Source organism: Mandrillus leucophaeus, unplaced genomic scaffold (assembly GCF_000951045.1).
Source record: "Mandrillus leucophaeus isolate KB7577 unplaced genomic scaffold, Mleu.le_1.0 Scaffold1486, whole genome shotgun sequence".
Classification (NCBI taxonomy): domain Eukaryota; kingdom Metazoa; phylum Chordata; class Mammalia; order Primates; family Cercopithecidae; genus Mandrillus; species Mandrillus leucophaeus.
Genome location: NW_012101461.1, coordinates 597,708 through 612,855, shown reverse-complemented (window position 1 = coordinate 612,855; position 15,148 = coordinate 597,708). Strand labels below are relative to the sequence as shown.

The following is a 15,148-nucleotide window of genomic DNA, read 5'->3' as shown; positions in this document are numbered from 1 at the left end:
AGGCACATGAAAGAAGTAGAGAGATAGATGCAATTATTTTCTCCAATAAAAGGAAACTCGAGTTAAGAGGTAAAGGGGAATTGCAAGATTTTAGGGATGAGGAAGTTATAACGCTGGACCCTAAGAGTCTTGTCAAAAACTCAACCACAAGTACACATTAATCTGAGACCTTAAAAATCCACCCATAGCCAGAGTATCCATGGTCAGTTATATGGCACAGTTGGCTTCCCAGGTCTTACTGCCATCACTGCAAAAATTTTTTGCTGGCACAAACAGAATCCTCATTGCCTCTAGGCTATAAAAAACAGTGGTGTTTAGTCTTGTTGTTTAGTTTTGCTTACAGTCATTATTTTTCTATCCAGAGAAAATTGTGAACCAGAAAGTTTAGAAGATCAAGACTCTTTTCAGCTGTGATATGAAATCTGACTTGATTCTGTACACTGGTGCCTATTCTAGAGAACAGAGTTGCTAATTAGGAGGACACAATGTTCGGGAAAATGACAAGCTTCCAAGTGCCTCCTGAATTCAAAATTTCCAACATCTTTAAAGCACTATAGATTCACAGATGGTAATAGTATCATTTGCTTTACTCGCCTTAAGAGTGCTCTCTGATGTATCTGTTTCTGACATAAAAATAACTCTATTACAGGTCCCACATTTAACAGTCTTAATTTAATGCCCTAACATTTTGGTGCATGTCTGGCTTACCTGCAGCAGCCTCATTAAGAATGACTCCTGGGCGAACGCAGCATCTAATGGGTTAATGAGGCTGGGCAGCCTCAGCCTGTTAGCAGCTGCTTAAGCAGCAGGCTGGGGAAAGCTCTGTTGATTTTCATTCTTCACTGCTGAGTGATGAAGGGCAACCTATATGCGAGAAATCTAGTCAGGCCACAACCTGTACTCACATACAAAAAAAAAAAAAAAAAAATGCAATTCAATTCATGCCCCAGGTCAACAATTCCTCCATGATCTCTGATATAAGGGGAAGGTCAATGCATTTACAGTATCTATGGGGCTAAAATCAGGAGATTTGGGAGGTTAGCCACTATTTTGATTCTCTTCTACTGCAGAAAATCAGGACTCTAGGAGCTGATCTAGAATCCAAATAGGTCTTTGAGCAGTGATGTATGTCCCAATTAATGCTATGGACACCTTCAGCAATGATATTTCTTAGCTGATCATTTTGGATCTCTGAACTCATTTTGGGATACAGATTCCCAAATTCTATTTCTAACCAAAGACAGTGCTCTACTGTCTAACAAAAATATATGTTCAGTGAAGAAATTTTAATGTTTCATATTGAATAAATTGAAGTATAAAATAAATGTGATATTTTAATTAAATAAATTGAAATGAGTCCTTCGAATAGTGGTCCTTTGTTCATTCAATACACCTGAAACATCTCCTTTGGTTTGGCTTCACTGAGTAAAAGAATCTCCTGGAGAGCTTGTTAAAACACAGATTCCTGGCCAGGTGCAGTGGCTCACGTCTATAATCATAGCATTTGGGAGGCCGAGGCAGGAGGATCACTTGAGCCCAGGAGTTCAAAAACAGCCTGGGCAACACAGAGAGATCCCGTCTCTACAAATAAAAAATTAGCTACGCATGGTGGTGCATGCCTGTGGTCCCTGCTACTTGGGAGCTTGAGGTGGGAGGAGCACTTGAGCCTGGGAAGTTGAGGCTGCAGTGAGTTATGATTGTGCCACTGCACTTCAGCCCGGGTGACAGAGAGAGACCCTGTCTCAAAAAACAAAACACAGATTCCTGAGATCCACCTCCAGAGTTTCTTATTTAGTGGGTTTGAGTGGAGTCTGAGTGCTTATATTTCTAAAGAGCTCCCAGCCCACACCTGCTACAGGTCCACAGACCACACTTTGAAAAGCGCTGTTCTAGGCTCCCACTTTCTTAATGTTCTTCTTGCTCTGTGTCTTTGCTGGGTTTTTCTTTTCCTCATGACATCTAACTTGGCATGCACTAAGGCTCCACACCTCTTCTCCCTTTCCTCCCAAGTTATCTCATTCAGTCCCATGACGCTACATGATATCGCTAAACTGATAAAACCTGATTTTGTCCCTAAATTCATGATTGTACATTTACAGTCATCCCTCCCTTGTCTACATTACATTCCAAGACCCCCAGTGGATACCTGAAACCAGTGCCAAACCCTACATACACTACGTTTTTTCCTATATGTACAATACATATGATAAAGTTTAATTTATAAATTAGGCACAATAAGAGATTAATGACAATAATTAATAAAATAGGACAATTATGACAACATACTGTAAGAGAAGTTATGTGAATATGGTCTCTCTCTCTCTCTCTCTCTCAAAATATCTTATTGTACTGTGCTGTGGATAACTGGAAAGTAAAACCATGGATAAGGGGGGACTACTGTACTTGCCCCTCAATATCTCCTGACCCTTCTTTAAACTCCCAAAACTGATCCTCTCCAGTGTTCCCCAACTCAGCAAATGGTACCAGCACTTAGGAAGTTGCTCAGGCAAAATCCTTAGTCATCCTTAACTCCTCCCTTCTTCTCATCCCCCTCCAACCCATCAGCAAGCCTTGTTGGCTCTCCTTCAAAATACAGCCAGAATCTGGCCATGTCTTTCTAGCTACTCTGGCAAAGCCACCATCATCTCTTGCCTGGATTATTGTAATCATTTCCCAGATGAGCTCCTGATTAGCTCCCTTATCTCCCACCTTGCTACCTTTACAGAGCAAACAGCAATTCTTTAAGGTGCAAGTCAGTTCTCCCACTTGTCTCCACTAAGCCCTCTCCAGATAATTCAGAACAAAAAGCTGGAGTTCTTAGGCTATCTCATAAAGGTCTACGTCATCTGACCACGTTCCCTCATATTTTTCCCACCTCATACGGCAGAAGTTTCCCCTCACTCACACGCTCTAGCCACACTCACCTCTCTGTTCTTCTTTTCACACAACAAGCCTGTCCCTGCCACAGGCCTTTACACATGCAGTTTCCTCTGCTTGAAATCCTCCTTCCCTGGTTAGCTACAGGGGCGAGCTTAATCCCTTTTTCCAGGTTTCTGCTCAAATGCCTACCAAAGGGGCTTCTCTCTAAACGGGCACACAATGCTAATCTGCATGCTCTTTTAGAGAAAACCCCTCTTGGTAGACATCTGAGAACCCCGTTCTCTAACCCTCTTGACCAGTTTCACCTTTGTTGCCTCAGCACATCTCACCCCTGATGACTTATTTTATATGTATTTGTTCATTGTCTGCCTCCCTTCACCAGAATGCATGCTCCAGGGAAGGAAGAATCTTTTCTTCTCTCCACTTCTATATTCCCAGTGCAAGAAATAGTACCCTGTCTGTTGCAGGAGCTTGATATATATTCAGTGACTAAATAAATAAACTGATTGAAAAGTGAACATTTTAGTTTGTCAAAAGAATTATTTTTTTCCCTCTGTAGATTTGATCAGTTATTTTATTTAGCCTTAGTCACTTTTAGATGCAACATTTTTACAATATTTATTTCAAGGGAATTATATGGATAATTTGCATCAGTAAAAATTATCCAAAATATTAGTCACACAAGTTTTCAACAAAATTCTAAAAGACTATTTTACTCCCTCCCCATTTCACCACACCCAATTTTTGCTTGAGCCCGTGGTCCCCAGAAGCATTAGCCTGAGAAACAGTCTTTTCGAGTTACCCTCAGCACCGAAAAACTGCTGAGTCTATGGATCAAATTGATTGGCCACAGGTGGTCACAATGTTGGACAAAAAATGAACATTTTTAAACACTGTGGTAACTGCTTAGAGTAATACTGCCTGTTTGAAATGCCACCGCAGCTGATTAATGCAGCTCAAGAATTCTCACTGTTGATAAATACAAGAGATGGTGAAAGTCTGAGAGTTAGGTAAAGGGACCAGTATTAAAACAGCTTTGGAAAAATACACTGCAATACACAGCTCCCATTCATCCGTTGCAGTGAAAAACTGTATCAGCGCTCAAAGTGACTCCTCTCACTAACTTTCCACCCCACTCAATTTAATTTAACTGGATTTAGGTTTAAATGCTTTATACTCTGAATTCAACTGTCTTTGAGCTTTTTAAAGAGTAATGACATTGATAGTTGAACCTATGGACCATGTTGCATGTTTTCTCATGTTATTTGTTGGACTGAAGCTTGCAATGAAAAGCAACTATTAAAAAAAAATGTGTGTGGAGATTAGAGTCCACATTTTGAAATGTCAGTAAATACAGTATTTATATGACAGATCATAATGACTTGTAAAAGGCAGCCATATGTGTATCAAGCTCTCAGTCTTCCTAATGTTTTTTCTTAAAAAGAATATTTTATTTTTAAATCTGAAGAACACGACACTAAATGAAAACTATCTTCCAATTTTTCTGAGGAATTTGGAGTATGATCAGAGGTCCTCAGCCCCTGGACTTATCCTTTTCAAAGAGAAACCGGGCAGACATGTCCAGCTTGTGCACTCCTGTCATATCACAACATTTAGAGCAATAGATTTTAAAAAAGGAAATCAAGGATAGAACATTAGAGTCAGCTCCTCAGTCTTTAATGTACTGTTTCACTACTTAACTGTGCCTAAAGGTAGTTTGCTGGTGTACTTTTACAAATAGCACCATTAACAGAATTTTACATGCTTAGGTCACTTTACTTTGATCCCAGAGAAGTCTTAAAACATTGTACGAATAACACACTGGAGGCTACATCCCTGAAAGCCACTTCTGGGGAGGAGAGGTGGTCCCTGACATAGCAACAGAACATGCGGGACAGTTTCAAACAAAGAACAAAGGCAAACGAGGGTCCTTCTGAAAACCGCCAAGGATGTTAAGTGTTTTCAGAGAGTGAAATCAAATACAACAGCATAAGGCCAGTGGAGAATTTTTCTAGGAGATAGAACCTCTGCTTAAAGTGATTAAGTACTTACTGGTCATCATAGACCTCCAAATTTCACGTTCCCACATATATAAAGTGAATCTCCAAATGCACTGAAATTATATCTCAGGCATAAGCTTTCTTTTGTTCTCATGCCAGTTTGTAAGAGATCTTTACATGAACAAAAGCTTCTGTCTTTACAATAACCATCTTTCTTTAGAAAAGGCATGCAATATACTTTTGGGATGCCAAATCGCACAATAGAGAAAACCAAATAATTCCAGTGAGGTTTGATGAGCCCTCAGCAAATCCTACAACAATTCTAGTCACCTGTCAATCAGGAAGTAGCTCATAAAGAATTGCGTGGCATTGCTACGGTCTATTACCTGTGATATTCCTTTTGGTTCACTTGAGATTTTTAAAAAAATGTATAATGAATGCATTCAATAATTGTTTGAATTGCTGCTGTGCATCTGTCATAAATGGTTTATGGATAACCATCAATTGGTTCTGCTCATCAGTCTAACAAGTTCAATGTACTACTCAGAGCAAAGGATGACTATTTATTTAACAGCTCTTGGCAGGAAAATTTGTTGCATGCCACAACTTTACAAAGAACATTAAAATCAATGACAATTTATAAACCAAAGGCTGGGAATTATGCTTTGGATTCCCATAATTCATCAGAATAAAGCTGTCAGATACCTTTTATTATAAATTAATAGCATGTTGTCTAAGAGCACCACGGCACAGATGTTTTGTCAGTTCAGTACTGACATCTAGTGGACAATGAAAACTATTTCCCCATCTTTTCCCAGCTCGATTTTCCTTCTTTCCCAAAAGATGTATGTTGTTGCTTCTTTAGTCAGATTTTTATCGTGCAAGAAAATATATTTGAGTTGAAGTTTTGCGTATTTGTATTCGAGCTAAAAAATGTGTCACAAGTTTGAACTTTTACTAATAAACATTGGCAACATGTGCTTAATGTAATTCAAAAACTACTCAACTTGCCACACCTTTTTTTTAAAAAAAATCTTCTTTTATATTTTAAATATATTAGTACTTGTTATACTTGTGGACTTAATTATTCCCAGTTCTTTACTACTAAATCAACTATACTATATTAAAGTAACAAACTTTTAACTCTAATATTCTCATAAAGAAATAGAAATATAGTTCTAAAATAAGCATTTACTTAGCCTGCATTTGATTAAAATCTAGGATCAATTTACTTTTTGTGAACTTTTATCTTCAATTTGATGCAATTTATGAATAACCAATGTAGTGCAAAAAATGACTTACTTAAATGCATCATTTGTGGATCTTGCTTTCTTAAACAGTACTTTCAGGATGATCGATACAATAGCATTCCATGGTCGTTAACACATTCAAAAGCTGAGAAACATCCTACTGTGCACTGGCAACCTCTCAGGCATGTGGTCTTGTCAAGAGTCCCACCCTGGAACATGCTAGGATTTTTTTATGCTCCAAGTAACGCACGAATCTGAGGCTTTCCAAGCTTTCCAGGATATCACCTGATCTGAACTCATGCTGGATAGGATTTTCCAGGGAGGTAAGGAGGCTAAGATGTGCTTTCTCTTCAGAGTCTTTTGGTATTTAGAGTACCTGAAAGTGAAGCAAGGAGAAATGAAACTAGAGTTTATGATGTACCTGCTTTTGTATCACAGGGCACTTTACATGACAGATTAATAGAGTACGGGTCAGGGATGAAAATTAGTGTTCCAATTTTATACGCCTTAAAAGGAACATGAATACATGCTCTAGTGCTGACATCAAGCTGAAATTTCTAGGAGACAGAATGATATCTCTTTACAACTTGAATGTTACTAGAAGACAACAGGTAAAACTCAAGTGAAATCATAATCTGCACTATTCGACTCTACCAAACTATAACATGGTGAGAATGGTATTTGAAACCACCTTGTAAATTTTGTGAAATTTTATATAATCTATTTTAGGCTACTTTGAAAGCAGTGCATTACAATTATTTCAGAAGACCTATGCGATTATTATGAAGGTGAATAAATAGAAAAGAACACAATATCCTCCCGTGATAAAGAGAAATCAACTCCTTATAGTTCTTTATATCAAAGTGGGTAGTGAACCGGCTCAAAGCATAAACCCACAGTTTTTTATATAATAATAGAAAAAGAAGTATTTCCAAGTTTTCATGGTTTTCTCATGTAAGAAACTCTACAATCCTAGTCCCTACCTCCAAATTATTATTGGAACATCTTTCTAAATAAGCTTTTCCAAGTCATTAAAATAAAGACAATGCATGAATAAGGACAACTGAATAGCATTTTATCAAACATGGCTTCTCAATGGATAGTTTTTTACATTACTAAAAGACAAATTAGGCTGCCTTGTTCTATCATAAATAACTAACCAGTTCTTTTAATAAAAGAACTATTATCATACTCACATTAGTCTTTGGCCAACATTTCTTTATTTTTAAAATAATTTTAACTCTCTAGTTATTCCAAATCCTATTCTCATCTCAGCTACTGACCTACTCAAACTATCTCTCAGGAACATTTGAAAGATCCTCGTTGATGGAGAAATCCCTAAATGCTTAAGTACACCTGCCACAGTCATACGTGGAGGCTAGAACATGAAAGCACTGTACCATGTATCAAATGCAGGTTGAGAAGCTTAGGGTGGGTTTTTTAAGTGAAGAAGAAAATAGGTTAAGTTGAATTTAAGAAGAAAGGAAGAAGGAAAGAGAAGAAAGAGAAGAAAGAGAAGGAAGGAAGGAAGGAAGGGAAGGGAAGGGAAGGGAAGGGAAGGAAGGAAAGGAAGGAAGGAAGGAAGGAAGGAAGGAAGGAAGGAAGGAAGGAAGGAAGGAAGAAAGAAAGAAAGAAAGAAAGAAAGAGAGAAAGAGAGAGAGAAGAGAGGAAGGAAGGAAGGAAGGAAGGAAGGAAGGAAAGAAGGAAAGAAGGAAGGAAGGAAAAGAAAGAGAAAGGAAGAGAGAGACAGAGAAAGAAAGACAGAAAGAAAGAACCGCTTATTTGGAAAGCATAACAATAAAAAGGGACCCATAGGTCTTGAACGAAAGATCATGAACAGGAGATTCAGAGCTGAACCCTAATCCCAGAACGAGTCACTTACTGTCCTTTTGTATACCCCCTGCTGTTCAGGCAAGACAGGACCAAAAACATAGCAGAACCGTAGACCCATATGGGCGCTTCCTCCTGATCAACACAGGGTAAAGGTCTTAGTTATAACAAGTTTTGTTAAAGCCTTCTCCCCATTCCTATTATTTTAGGTTGTGATTGAAGTAGATAGAATCATCATGCATTAAATCTGGAAAGGACCTCAAAGAACAGTAGTCTAATCTCAATCACAGACCAAAAAAACAAAAGGAGCCTCAGAAAGGTTAGGGGTGTTGGAGGCCAGTAACATGATAACTGAGTTCCATGATGCTATGGGGTACGGGACTACCAGGGTTGAGACCAGAGGAAGTCATCAAGCCCAGAAGGATTCAGGCCAAAGGGATAAGTTAAGGCTAGGAAAAAAGACTGGAAGATAGCCACAGGAACAGGGAAGGCCTGTCCCAGAACTATGTGGTCGGGCAGAGGTGAGATTCCTGAATAAGGAAAGCATCCAGGAGCAACGACTCATCCAGGCACCAAATTCCAGACCAGACTTTATTTCAGAATTCAAGTAGCATGGGAGAAGTCAAGGTAGGCAGCACCAAAATAAGGACAGCAGAGCAAGGCAGATGGATAAGAACCCAGAGATCCACAAAAGAAAAAAATACAGTCAAGCTCACAATCAAAGTAAGACTTAGCCCCACTTTCTGCTACCTGAAAAGGACTTCAGAAAACGAAGGTAACTCTGACCCAGGCTGAGAGATTTTATAAAGTTCTATGGAAATAAGATTCAATCCCAGCCCAGCTGAACTGGCAGGTGTGGGTGGTAATTGGAGCACCTGGACAAGGTGATGAGTACAGTACATATGCACTAAGTGACCGGAGTGTCAGGAGGGCAGATGCTAACAGAACCCAGTTTAGTCTAATATACTGTAAGTATCGGAAACCTCAAATTAATAAGGCGTGCAACTTATACATATGTACAAGTTTGTGTTTGCACACACATGCAAAGACTACAACTTGATAATCTGGGAATATTTCATGTTCAGTTCTTCCTATGTCTTCTCCATTCAACTTTCAGTCATTTTATTGTTTCTTAATAATTGTCTTTCCATCGCCATTCCCAAGTGCACTTTAAAATTATTTTCCTTGGTACAATCACATCTTCTATTTATTTTTCAACTTTGTTTATAAAAATGTCTAATTTAAGATGTCATTTGCTAAAGAGCCAGGGTACATATTTATTTAATAAATGTTTATACTTTTTTGAGTTTGTCTTAGTACTCTGTGTCCATCCAGGGGCTCCAGAAAAGCACGTGTGGTGCATTCAAATCAGCCTGTGATCCAGCTGAGAATTTTGAATCTAAAGATTTGAAATTTTACCTGACCACGTCAGATACCATCTTTTTACTGAATATTAAAAAATGGAGTAAACTTATAATTAAATGGGTTTAAATGATGAAAAACAAAATTAAACTTGTAGGGATTTTTAACTGAATGATTTCAGGTTAACTAGTGATTAGCAGCAGAAAGGAAACTGGGTGGTTTATTAAAAAATGTATTTAATCAATGATTTATAGTTAATTAACTTCATTTAAATCTCTACTTCAATCTGTCACACAGATTTCTATCTTTGAATTTCTTAATTTACAAAGCCAAACTATTATTTAGAGAAATGCGTGGAGGTGGTGAGCCAATTGAAAACTCCAACAGCTTTCTATGTATTCTTTTTGATATTTTATCAGTGAAGTTTTAATAGTTACATATTAACCACATGTTGATGTTATGTGATAGTCCCAAGCAGAGATATCAATTACTGTAACTGATGAAATAACTAAATATCAACAGTAAAGGGACCTCCAAGATGGCAAAAAAGAACATCACAGAGGGGGGAAAATGAGTTGCTGGCCAATATGTAAACAAGAATTTGGTTCTGTTTATTTCTTCCTTCCTTCAGATACGTTGAAGATTTCTTTGTGTCTTGTACCTCTCATGGTCCAATTTAATATCTTCCTGCTTTTTAGAAGGTTTTATGTAATTCATTGGAATATTTCCAGGAGAAGAATGAGAGGGAGACAAGAAAAGTGGGGAGAAAGAAGAGAATGAGAGAGAGAAAGAGACAGAGAGACAGAGACAGAGAGAGAGAAAGAAGAGAAAAAGATGTGGAAAGAGAGAGAAGAAAGAAAGAAAGAAAGAGAAAGAAAGAAAAAGAAAAAGAAAGAGAAAGAAAGAGGGAGTGAGGGAAGGAAGGAAGGAAGGAGGGAAGAAAGGAAGGAAGGAAATGATTCACAGGAATGTAAGGCTTAATACATAACAATGCCCTTGGCAAAAGTTTTGCAGTGCTCCACTCCTGGCTTAACTTCTGTTTATTTTTGTAATAATAAATGTTATCAAAGTAGTGATCCTTGAGAAGGAAGATCTATATTTTGCTCCAAGATCAGTATGTCAAAGAGAGAACAGTCCCTGAAGTCTTGTGTTTATTTTCATCCCTGACTTGATCTTTTTTCAGAGACTACAAAGCCAATCAGAATTTCTGAAACTCAGTAACAAAAGGCTTATCATTTTACAAATTGTCAAGGCCTCTCCTGTGGTGCACCACAGCAGAGGTGTTGCTCAGGCACATTTTCATAAACTGTGAAATAAAGGAAAACTATTGGGAAGATGAGAATTTGAGCCCCATATCTGGTTGTCACGTGTTGCATCAACCCAAAGAATCTGCCAATGATAGGAACAGGATGCAGAGAAACTCTAGGCAGACAAGGCGAGTCCCTGGCAAAACCCTACCTTCAAGCTGAAAAGCCTGAAACCTGGTGGCCCAAACTGAGAACTTCCATCCCTGTGTGCCCGCTCTCTCCTGATTGGTTCTTTCTGAATAGTGTCTTCACCAGTCAAATGTTGCCTTTTCTAAAATTACCTGTGGCCTACCCCTGCCCACTATCCTGTACCTATGAAGACCCCAGACTCAGCCAGTAGAGAGGAGAAGCATTGGGACGTCAGAGAGAAGTGACTTGACTTCAGGGACAATGACTGGACATCAGAATGAGGCAACTTGACTTTGGAAGAGAGGCAGAGAGGTGGCTTGACTTCAGGGGAGAGCAATCTGCCCATTCCCATCCCCTTTCCAGCTCCCTTCTCTGCTGAAAGCCACTTTCATCACTCAATAAAGTTCTCCACATTCACCATCCTTCAGTTCATCTGCATGACCTCATTCTTTTTGGACACCAGACAAGAATTCAGGATGCACCAAGTGTGGGTATCCAAAAAGGCGGTCACACTGGCCCTTTGCCCTTGCTGGTAGAGGGCAACTGCCCCACACGAGGAGGCAAAGAGCCCACTGACTGAGCTGATAACACTGCTGTCTGTGGATAGTGGAGCTAAGAGAGCATTGTAACACACCCTCTGGAGCCTTGGGGTCACAAGCACCCCCACCTGGACACTGCCACAGGGCCTGCATGGAGTTTGTTCCTGCTGGTACTAAAGCAGTCGGCCGGTTCCTGCACTTGCTCACTCTGGTTCCCACACTCATTCGCTCACACGCTCCCTCCCGCGAGGAATTGAGCAGGGTGGGCTGAGTAAACAGGCCACTCCTGTCACAAATCTCACAAAGGGGTCAAGAAAATATCCTGCATTACCAAGTCTCTTTCTGCTTTGAGGACAGAGAGAGCATCTCCCACTTCACTTGGCACTCAGTTATTACTACAGACCCTCACACAAGTAGCAACCCAAAATGAAGAAGCACCTCTTCCATAGACTCTTTCATTGCTTAGGAAGTGTTCTAACCTTTGCCCCTCACTCTATGAAATCTAAATGTGAAAATCTCCAGGCTATCCTTACATCTCACCTCTAAAATGTACCTACCATCAGCAGTGTGCTGTGTTGATGCCTGTGTTTCTGGGTTAGTTTGTGTGATTTGCATGTACTTAACCTGGAGATGCCTGTCTACTTCAGCACTGTCTGGGGTCTTCTCAGAGAGCAGCAACTGGATCTTTATTCAGATATATCTTTTTAAAAAAAAATCTAGCATGTAAAATTTCCAACCAAGAAAAGTCTGTTCACCAGAAGACATCTTGGAGATCATTTTTTTTTTAATCTTTTATTTATTTTTTATTTTTTTATTTTTTATTATTATTATACTTTAAATTCTAATTGGAGATCATTTTGTTTTAATTCCTCAATTTACAGATTCATTCATTCATTCATCTAACAAATACTTATTAATCCCAGAATTTCCCAAAGACTTTAATGATTTAGTCAGAGAAATTAAACATGTTGCTCTATGTAGCACAGAAATTTAAGGGTGAAATTTTCCTAAATTATCATCCTGTTATTTAATTTCAATGTTGAGAAGTCATTATTGGTATTTCCAGGTGAATCAAAGTAAATGTTAGATATGTTCATTTTTAGTTCCCCAATCTCACTCATCAAGAAGCCTCCCTCCATTCTTTCCCCTTTTTTTCTAAGCTCATCAGAGTCCCTATTCCCATTCTTTTTTATTTAGTGACAAAATAAATATGGAATCAATCATATAAACCAAGAGCAGCACACTTTTCCCTAAAGGGCCAGAAATTTTTGGCTTGCAGACAATATAATCTTCATCCCAACTCCTCCACTCTGACATTGAACTCAAAAGCAGCCATAGACAATAGGTTAATTGAGAGACTGTGATTGTGTTCCAATAAGACTTTACTTACAAAACTGGTTGAGGGTCAGACTTGGCCCATGGGTTATACTTCACTGGCTCTTGATACAGACTATTGCCTAGGAATGATTACCAGCTAACTCACCATCTTTACCAGAAGATAAATTGCCTTACCCTCTATTGTAATTCCCATCCCTTGATGAAATCTCTTAGGACAGTGCTCTTCAATAGAAATTTCTGCTGTGATAGAAATATTCTATATCTCTGCTGTCCAATATAATCACCACTAGCCCACATGGCTACTGGACACTTGAAATGTGGCTAGCATTACTGAAAAATGTTGATAAATTTTAAATTTTATTAAATTTTTATTAAGTGGCCTCATGTGGTTAGTGGCTACCATGCTGAACAGTGCACCCTTAAGGAGTAATAAAGTCCATCAGGCACTATATTAGACAGATCCAAAATACTGGGAGGTTTATTGTCCCCTCAAATCACAATGTATACATAAGTATACCTATGACCAGCCCTGGGAATTTCAAATGCATTCTTTGTTTTACAAAATAATTCTTTTAGATAATTTCCCAGTATAAAAGTCTGATACTATTTATTAATTTTTACTTATAAACAATCTTTTGGGAATCCATCAGTTGGATTAAATATGCAACATTTTTATTTCTTTTTACATAGCATTGCATTAAATTTGAGTTAATAAAAAATTGTACCTACAATTATAAGAGTTGAGGATATATCTTTCAGTGTGCTCACTACCTGTCTGAAAATACAGACACAAAAACAAATCAATATACTACAATATCATAAGTTCCCTAGTAAAGTATGCATTTCATTAACAGGAACACAAAATAACTAAACTTCCTGTGGATGGCTGAATCCAAGAAGACTAAAAAGAGGAGGAGGTATTTGAGTTGGGTGTTGACCAGGAATAGGGAGGAAAACCATTTCAGGAGAAGGGAACAGCATTAGCAAAGTCACTTAAGTGGGTAATGCCTTCCAGTTTGGGGGAATGATGAGTAATCTGGTATGACCAGAACACAGGGAGGCAGGGCAGCAATGTCCAGAGATAAATTCAGAAAAGTAGGTTAGATTCAAATTGAAAAGGTCATTGTATGTGTGGAAAATCTCTTGAAGGCACGAAGGAATCACCATAGGTTTTAGAACTAGGGGAATGGGGGGTGACAGTTAAGATCTTTGTTGTAATTCCGGTTGCTGTGTGGAAAACAGTTTGGAAAGACTAGAGGCAGGAAGAGTGTGCAAATAAAAGCTTTGTATTAATTTTTAATGCTGAAGATAAAAAAGATTAAGAAGATCATACAACACTGGATTAATGACCATGAATGTTACTCAAAAACTTGTTAAAGCATATATCAAGGGTCAAAGCTGTAGGTCATTGGATAAATTTCATCCATATATGTGTTCTGTTTGACTTTCAACTTTCTTTTAATATTTCGATTTGGCTACCAATATTTATAAGTAAGATGATTTTACATGAAAATCCAGATTTCTCTTTAGAGTGTATATTTCCTTGGAAAAATCATAAGATTGGATTACACTGGGCCTGCATTCTGTCCTGGAAACAATCAGCTATTGCTGGGTAGCATCCATTGCACTCCAGACAGAGCAGCAACCCTTGCGCTCCTTGGTCCCCATTAGTTCCTATTATTTGACTTCCAGTCAGTTTCACTCATTCGTGGCAACTGACTGGCCCTGAAGGCATTTGAGTTTTTTACCCCAATTCAAGATGGCAGGTCTAAAATTTCATTCAGTTTTATAAATGTCCTCTATAAATAGTATCTTCAACAATGCCCACTATATTTTTATTCTAACAACAACAGGACTTTAAAATGTTGCTTTCTTGAAAATATTCAACATTTTCAACCTTTTGGTTAACTTAGGCATACCCATCCTTCTTGAATAGCTTCATCTCAAAAATTTAGAAGAAAGAAATAATAAAATGAAGACCAGCAAATCGCTATTAGACCTGAGCCTTAAACCTCCAACAGAAGGTTTCTTCTGTTGGAGCTTGTGCAGTCAGCAAGTCTTAGGCCAACTGGTTTTCCCAAGATGATTTGTCCCACATATCTATGTGTGCCATCTTCCCTGTGCTAGCTGGAAAGGCTAGCACAGGGAAGATGTTTAACTATTTTAAACATCTGGTCAACTCATCGTTTTGAGATAACATTTTAAACATCTGGTCAACTCATTTAACATTTTAAACATCTGGTCAACTCGTTTAACATTTTAAACATCTGGTCAACTCATCGTTTTGAGATAACACCTCTAGTTGGAAATTAGAGGTTTTTATCTGCTTGTCATCAATAAGGATGTGAATAATTAGCAACATTAGTGTAGGTTAAATTGGAGTTAATTTTAACCTAGAGAAATTGTATTACACCAAGCCCTTGACTGTGTAGATGCTGTAGCTTTGTCAGCCTGCTACATGCCAAATAATATGTTCATATATGACAGTCAATAGCTGGTGACATTTTCTTCTT

At 38.3% G+C, this 15,148-nt stretch overlaps 1 long non-coding RNA gene across 1 annotated transcript in view; it reads right to left on the bottom strand.

Moving 5' to 3' along the window:
• Positions 1-708: 708 nt before the first annotated feature.
• Positions 709-15,148, bottom strand: part of LOC105535620 — a 70,496-nt gene continuing 56,056 nt past the window's right edge. The window contains exon 3 of the long non-coding RNA XR_001005466.1: positions 709-864. This is a non-coding gene — a long non-coding RNA (uncharacterized LOC105535620). The remainder of the gene's footprint in view (positions 865-15,148) is intronic.